Source organism: Cygnus olor, chromosome 8 (genome assembly GCF_009769625.2).
Source record: "Cygnus olor isolate bCygOlo1 chromosome 8, bCygOlo1.pri.v2, whole genome shotgun sequence".
In the NCBI taxonomy this organism is placed as follows: domain Eukaryota; kingdom Metazoa; phylum Chordata; class Aves; order Anseriformes; family Anatidae; genus Cygnus; species Cygnus olor.
The window spans coordinates 5,663,107-5,671,477 of record NC_049176.1 but is presented as its reverse complement, the minus strand read 5'-3'; positions in this window follow the sequence as shown (position 1 = coordinate 5,671,477).

Genomic DNA, 8,371 nt, shown 5'->3' with positions numbered 1-8,371 from the left:
TCTGAATTAGCATAACTGTCCCTGCGGACGTTTCTTGTGCAAGCTGAAGGTATGAGACCGAAGAGAAGTAGCCAGTAGATTCTCTTATATAATGTCAGTAGTAGAGGCAAAAACATTAAGTTGAGAAATTAAACCACTTGAATGGGTATACCCGTCATGTTACACCAAGCTTTTTGCTAACATATTTGATCCATAGTTTAGCTCTTGCTAGAGCACTGACATGGAAACACTCTTACTATACAGCAAGTAACACGTGTTTTTTAATCATGGTTAATTCATGTCATGCATGAGCCACTCTTTCCCTGGTGAGCTTGAACTGCCCCTTCTTCTTTGCAGTGTTTGGAGGAAACTGTGCAGATTCAGATTGAATTCGAGCAGTGCCATCTACTGGCATGTTGTAATACTGATTTGAAAGGGAGAATGGCTTTTCTAGATAAAACATCTGAATTATTTTCATGGAGTTATCTTTATAACGAAGGGAAAATAGTTTATAATTAGGTTAAACCCATTTGAGCTATCTTTTTAGTGGTGGTTATGTTAGTGTGAACTAACATACTGTGTGGGTGCCATACACTTCTGTGAATTACAAAAAACAAGAGAAATCATCTCTGTTTGGGGTAAGGTACAGTTAGAATTCATACCTTGTATCAATTGGCATGACTACTTTTAATCAAAGACATTTGAAATAGAAGATGGGCTTTTTTTCTGTTCCCATAAAATGCTTTTTAAATGTCAGTGTCTCAGTAAGATCTGCTGCTGTGAAGTGGAGAGGTTCTCTACCAGCATATGACTAAAAAAGGGTACGAGACTACATGATTATGTTAGAAAAGTGAAAAATGCTCTTCTGTATTTCAATACTTACAAAGTAAGTATTATATCAAGATCTGCACTGAGAGCTATGTTAACTATTTCACAATGTTAGAACACCATCTAACTGAGTGCAGGTAGGTTTTTCACAATTGCTCACTTAAATTTTACAACTTCATAGAATCATAAAATATCTTGAATTGGAAGGGGCCCTCAAAGATCACTGAGTTCACCTCCTGCCTCTGCACAGGACCACCCAAAAATCAAACTGCATGTCTGAGAGCATTGTCCAAACGCTTCTTGAACTTCCCCAGGCTCAGGGCCGTCACCACTGCCTTGGGGAGCCCGTCCCAGTGCCTGACCACCTCTCGGTGAAGAACCTTTTCCTAACACCCAGCCTGACTCCCCCCCCACCCCGTTGCAGACTCATGCTGTTAAATTTTCCCACAGCATCCACGTGCAGCCACTGATTTGTTTTGTGATGCAGTTGCTGTGTTCTTTCAAACCAAGCAAGTCTGGACGTAGTTCAACTCACTCTGGCACAGCACTATTCATTTCCACCTTTTGGGCTTCTTAACAAATGCCCATCTGTTTACCCTACAGCCTGTGTGTTTGACACACCTTGTGACTCCTTATCCACAACTCCAATCCCAATCTAATATTCTAAATATATTTCATTGCAGGAATTAGGTTTGTGCATTTCCTGCTGTGGAACCAAATGTCCGTTCATCATTATACTGGAAGTTATGGGACAAGTTAATGATCGTCATGCGTTCCATCTTGCCCCTTCAATGGGGTCTACTCTGGAGAGCAAATCCCATATCTAAATGAACTCTGTCAGGTTCTCTGAGTGCTGGAAGCTCGGTAGATTGCTCATGTATTTGTGATACTCTGAGACTCTTGCATGTACAGCTGGCTGTACATGTACAATGGCAGCTGGCTGGTTTGCACAGGCTTAATTTTTCTCCCTGTCTCAAATTTTGTATTCTTTTATGCATAGCACCTTGACTTCCATGTTCAATCCTTGGACTATTTCTCTTTGTTCTTTTGAGTATGTATGTGACCTCTAATTGTCTAAACTGAAGGAAAAAAATCTAGTTGCTGCAGTGACACTGTTGCAAGATGGCCACTCAGCGCAATTTTCTTCTTGATTTTCTGTTTATCATCTGTTGGAAAAAAGGGGGTCTGCTTGGTGGCTACCTGCTCCCCAGAGAAGGCCCATCTCAAAATCATTTTGCTATATTTCATATTCTGAGATTTTCCCAGATACAAATGTGTAATCGTTTGAATCTGCTACCCTTGGTACCTGGAAGAACAAACAGTTACAAGAGTTGCTGTTTATCTTACTCTCAACTGCTGGGCTAACCCAGAGCAGGTGTGTTTTGTCCCTTTGGGCCTTTTGAGAATGAACCCAGTGCAATCTTACAGCTTGGAGGTTTTTTTTCATTCTGGATCTCTTATGCTGACCTCAGATAGGGAATTTTAGCTTTCTGTAACTTCTGCTTCTGCCTACTTCTCTGATTATCCCCAGGGGGTTTTCCGTTTTCTTTTTTAGCCCAGGCTTCATGGCAAGACAGGCTGCCCCTTGTTAGCGTGACCAGACCATGAGTTACCATCATCTGCACCATCATCAGGAGAAGCCGAGGAGACTTGATGCAGTAACATTGCACCTTAACACCATGCTGAGATCTTTCAGGACTGTCAGGCGTGTTTTCAGAATTTAAGCTTTGTCAGCTTCTGCAGGTGTGACATGCCTGTGAGCAGCCTGGTAGCAGCTCAATAATCTGCTTTAGCTGCTGGTCTTAGTGCCTGAACTGATTCCGTCTGCTTATGTGGAGTTCTATCTCTTGCTCATGTATTTCTAAATTATAGTCATTGTTTCTGGCCACATAATAACTTAGTTGGTTAATTATTATGCAGGTGAATGGTATTATGCTCTTTAATGATGCGTTTAGTAGTAAATAGCCTTAAAAATGTAGTTGATGTTATCAACTTTTAGTACCTTTTGGTACACAGCCGCTTGTTTTCTTGCCTTTTTATTGTTTGTGATTCATACTTAATGTTCTTATATTTCTGTTTTTCTTCTCGGTGGCTCAAATTCTTCTCACAGAAACAGGAAATAAATGGGAAGAGGGTTGTCCGCGGTGAGATTGTATCCATCTCTGATATCAGTTCAGCTTCAAGGCTTTTTGTATGCCAGTATAGCTTTCCTTTGTAGGCAAGCCCTAGTGCATTTTCAGATGTCTGCAGAATTTATTATCCAAATGCTTCCTGGTGGTACTGTACAGTCTTATTTCAGATTCACCCCAAAGGCATACTCCTGTGCATGCTTCGCTGAGGCTACACCAGTTGGTTTGTCCAGTCACTTTCACCGTGCAGCGTGACAGGTGCCACACTCCTGATGTGAGGCAGGGCCACAGATCTGCAAACACACGAGTGAGTCTAAGCCCTTTTCACATCCATTGCATCAATACCTCTTTTACTGCAGCGTCATGTCGGTTTTCACAGCTCTTGCTGGGCACCTACTAGGTTAATGTAATATGTAGCTACGTATTTTAAGGTCAGCACTCTGAGCTCATCTTTTGTGACCTCTAATAATTGCAGGCCAAATGGTTTCACCAGGTTATTGCAGTGTCCATGTCCGTCCTACTGCTTCTAGAGTTCCTGTGTAAAAATGCTACACAAACCTTTCAAATGGTTTGGGCCTGGCAATAACTGACTAAACAAGGGGAAGTTCAGAGGCAGGGGTGACCCCAGGGATGCTGTAATGGGAATTGGTTTGCAAACAGGATTTCTTAGTAATCTTGGTGGTACAGATCACTGTCTCAAACTGGGCTGTATCTCTGGAGCCATCCTTCTGAAATTAGACACACAAAAAGTGTTACCTTTGTCCCACAAATGCTAAACCTAGTCATTCACATTTTGTTGATCACAGCTGTAAAGGTTTCTACTGTCAGCTCAGAGGTTGCTTGCAGTATAAAGGGAAGAGCAATGTTTTAGAATTCCTTTTCCAAGTTTGTAGCTTCTTTCTTCTCACTACTTGGACAGATTTTACAAGGGATTCACTAGGGAAGAAATAGAGAGATGTAATTGCAACTTGACACCAGGTGATGAAGAAAGATGTCAAATTCTGACTCCATCATCACAAATGCCTACTTTTGTTATGAACAAGATCATGTTCCTCTTATGGATTAGGAAAAATCAGGAAGTTGGGTTATGCTATGTGGGTGGAAAACTGGGTTCCCCCAAACTCCTTGGTTTGCTCACACAAAGCCTTCTGCCTCTGGGGTGGCAGCAATAACAGACCCTCTGATTGTAACCTGTCCCCTCTGCAGTGTCTGTGCTAATGAATGAGTGGCAGTGCACATATCCGATACATCTGCCTCATATATACTTAATTTTGCTTTTACCAGTCAGCCAGAGTTTGGCAGAAGATTGGCTTCTGTGCAGCACAGGAAAAGATGCTAGTGCAGTATTGCACTTCTCAGCAGGGAATTTGAGCTAGGGTAGGAGCACCTCTAAATCAGCCGTAGACACTGCCATCCTCTCAAGGTTATTTTGATGTAGACGTCAGACACTGCTCACTAGTCCCATAAGGAGTATCCGGTTTTAGATTATTGTTTTTCCAGACTCCTGCGGTTTCCCTAGCCTAGGGAAAAAGGGATAAAGAGGAAGATTTATTCAGTGTTCTCATTTGTTCCAGTAGACTGATAGCTGGCATCCATACTTTGCCGCAAGGCAGTCGCTGGACTGTAATCTAATGGCAGTCATCATTTCCACAGTATGACATTTCGGTAGGAAACGGTGTGATCCTGCAGATAGGCTGGCAGATGGAGACTTTCGTGACAGTTCTGCTACTGATCCTACGTACGTCACTTCTCAGCATCTCTGTTTCTTGTCCTTTCTTGTCTGTAAGGCACTGAGCTTCCTGGGAGCGTCCTGCTGTGATGGTTCGGTGTAGCCTGAGGTTGTGCTGTGATTCAGATGCTGGTCTGATAAAAAAATTAAGGGCTTGGCTTACAATAGTACTTGTTAAAGTAACACAAACTTTATTTGCAGAGTTTTTCTGTTAGTTCGGTGTTTGAGGTAAATAATAGTAATAGTACAGTGCACAAAAAGCCCTGATGTTACCCAGGAAAGCAATCACATTCTAAAATAGGTTGATGGACAAAGTTGCCCAATGGGATAAATTCATAGGAATCTTAGAGAGCCTTTCATCTGGGAAAAAGTTTGGCTTCCTGCTTGATTATTGTTTTTAGTCATTCCTTCTAGTTTATTTTTAATTGGCAGCAGCATTTCCATCTCTTCTGCAGTGATCTTAGTGCGAGTTAGGGCTGTGTACACCCCTTGAGGAGAACAGCCCGAACCCGCTGCGCTGCCGTAGTACTTGGCTGCTAAAGCAAAAGCGAAGCAAAACACAACACCGCCGAAGCGTTTAGACTGGTGGTTACTGGAACCCCTGCCTCCCCTGCTGCATGTGCGCTCGGCCCTGGGACAGTAGGTGAGGAGCAGGAGGTCGTCGTGCTGCGCCCCGATTGCAGTCCAGGTGGATTTTCCCTTGGGGCCGGCCCTTACACCGCCCAGCAGAGGCCGCCCCTTCCCTGCTCTTTGGGTCACAAATCGCCAGCACAGGGGCTGCTGCCTCTGAGCTCTGAGCGGGGCGAGCAGGAGATGGGATCGAAGCGAGCAAATGATACCTGAGGCTGAAGGTCAGGAGAAATTTCCTGACGGTGCAGAAATCTCCCCAGGGGATTCCTATTGCTTGAGATGCTGTTTAAAAATAGCATAAATCAAATCTATAGCAACATGTATCACATACAGTCTTTTACTGCTGTAGGTCACTTAGGACTGAAATAGCCATAGACAAAGAGAAGAGACTTCTAATTCTCCTTTAGCAGTCAGCTGAACTGCAGATTGCATCAGGACAATCTTGGATCTATTTCAGTTTTCTGCCGGAGTCTGAGCATGTAGGATGCCTGAGGTACCCGAACTGGAGACTAATGAAGTACATAGGTAACTGGAAAGGAGCAAATAAGCATTGTAAGCTGAAGCCTTATGTTCACAGCCAGTCATGGAAACTTCTCATGAAGAGGTTTCAGCAAATAATTTGATAGTTAATTGTTGTTTAATGTTAGAATTTAAAAAAACTAAATTGCTTTTGAGTAATTCTCGATGTTCATCTCCTTAAATTTACTATTGTGCTATAAGAAATTACTCAAATAGCATCTACGATCCCAAATGGAAAAAGTTCTGGAAGTTTCCCAGATAGTAGAAGTTGACTTTCATGTGGTTTTCTCTCAAGGGCTGGTATTTGCCACGGAAGATGCGTGGTAGGAAGCCAGTGCTCTAGGCATCTCTTCCCCAGAAGTTGTGTCTCTGTGGAACTATTTGAAACTTGTAATTACAGGCTTTTTCTTTAACTTCCAAGTATAACTTATTAGTATGTGAAATATAAACACTTAAGGAATTTATAATGCAACTGTTGAGTACAGGCCTTACATAAGGAATGACTGAAACTCAACAGAGATATTTCAGTAGTTCTTAGGGGTTTCCACAGGTGAAGACTTTACTCCAGTGTTTTTGTTTGGAAGCTGCTTTTCATAACAGAGAAAGTTCTCTCAGTACGTTTTCCTCTCCAAATAATTAATCTTTGGTTTTGAAATTCTCAGTGCCTGAATGTTGGTGAAGCTCAACCAACAGTACTTGATGGCTTTCAACTGTTTGTGAGAAGCCAATTTGTGTGTTACCACAGAGGGGAGGGTGTTGCATCAAAAGCATTCCCCCAGTCCCAAGCTATACAGAGATATCTCTCTGTTGAGAGCCTCAGCAGAAGACCTGAGTGGGTATGGGGCTGGAGCATGAGCTGCTTCTCCACCATCACCACTGTGTTCTGTGGGCTGAAGCTCAGAAACTTGCTTAGAGGGGTTCAGGGAGACTTCAGGCCAATTAGACATGGCAATAAGGGCTATCAATCTCTATTATCAAAGCATCAAATTCACACGAAAATATTTGCCAACATACAGCCTTCATTTCTAGTGAAGGCTTTAGGACTATCAGGAAAGAATACAAAAAGGCAAATGTGGCAAAACCTAGATTCTAGCATTTTTCTTCATGTTTCTTCCTTAAGGACTTGTAGAAAAAGTGCCCAAAATGCATTAAGAAGCTTTTAGTCACCAACTGCTACGTGTTCTTTCTGTCGTGACTGCGTATCTGAGGTCACAATCAGAAGCTAAATCTTTCACAGAGCTATGAAGGAGGAAAAACTGCAAGTAGCCCATCTTGCGGGCGTGGAGGAGGGCCGACGGGGGCTGGCGCCAAGTCTGGTTTTGTCACTTGGAGGCAGATGTGCAAGCCCTTTCTCTCAGCAGTCAGTCTGCTGCTGAGGGGACAGGAAGGCAGCAGTCTCCTTGGTCTCGGACACTTGACACTTAACAGGAATGGAAGAACTAGAGCTGGCTGTCTTCTTAGATATTTCTGTTATTTAAGCTAAACAAAAATGGCCAGATCAGAAAAATTGGCCAGCATCAGAAAATTGGTCAGAGCTAATGATCAATCTGATACAATATAAGCAAAACAGTTTGTAAGGTGATTTTCTTTTTGTCTGTTAGACTTTTAAAGCTGTTGATCTGCCAAATGGCTTTTTTCTTTCTTTTTTTTTTTAACCATTTTTAAGGATTACATTTTTTTTAAATAATTCAGCCTCAAAGAAACTGCATTAAAAGTTTAAATTTTTATTAAGTTTTTAAATATTTAATTATTTAAGAAAAAACTGGCAAAGATTAGAGATTTATAGTATTCAAAGTTAAATTCTTAACTCATGTTGTTGAACCTGAGTTGGCAGTTTTATCTTGGTACCTAAATATGCCAGGTCTTTAACTCCAGACAGAAAAAGCAAAACAAACAAAAACCCCTGCAATGAAGACATAACGAGATGCAAAATGATTTGGGGCATTTTGAATAAGGTTTTATGCTTTCTTTCTGTACAGTTCTATATGTTTACATTAAAAAACATTCATTTCAGAAGACAGAAAATGAACATCTGCCAAGAGATAACAAAGCTGGGATATTGAAGCAGCCTTTCTATTGTATGTGTACATATAGAGGTTTCAATATTTGTTGTTAGGTTGCTTATCTCCTGTTACTTTCTAATAGCTTATTTCCTAAGAACATGTGAGATGTTTTCCCTTTCTAGTTAAAAAAAGCAATTTTGATTTGCTGTGTTTTGAAACTGTTACTAGGGACCTTTGAAAAAGATTCTGAGCGCTGAAATGGAACATGTTCAGCACCTTCTTTGTCCTCCGGTAGCCACTGGCCTTATGAGACATCTTAACCTGAGCCACCTAAAACTCCTTTTCCTCCAGTGTCTACTGCATGTGCTCTCTACAGCCAATTCCAGGGGTTGAAAAGTCCTTTCCACAAAGACTCACTCTGCTCATATTGAGCCACTTTAGGGCAGTCTGTATGGCTTCTGCATGCAGATTATTTTTATGTATGAAAAATGTATATTCATTCCTTCAGGTGTTAATTAATGCGATTCCTAGTTATTGAGATTTTAAAGCAAAAA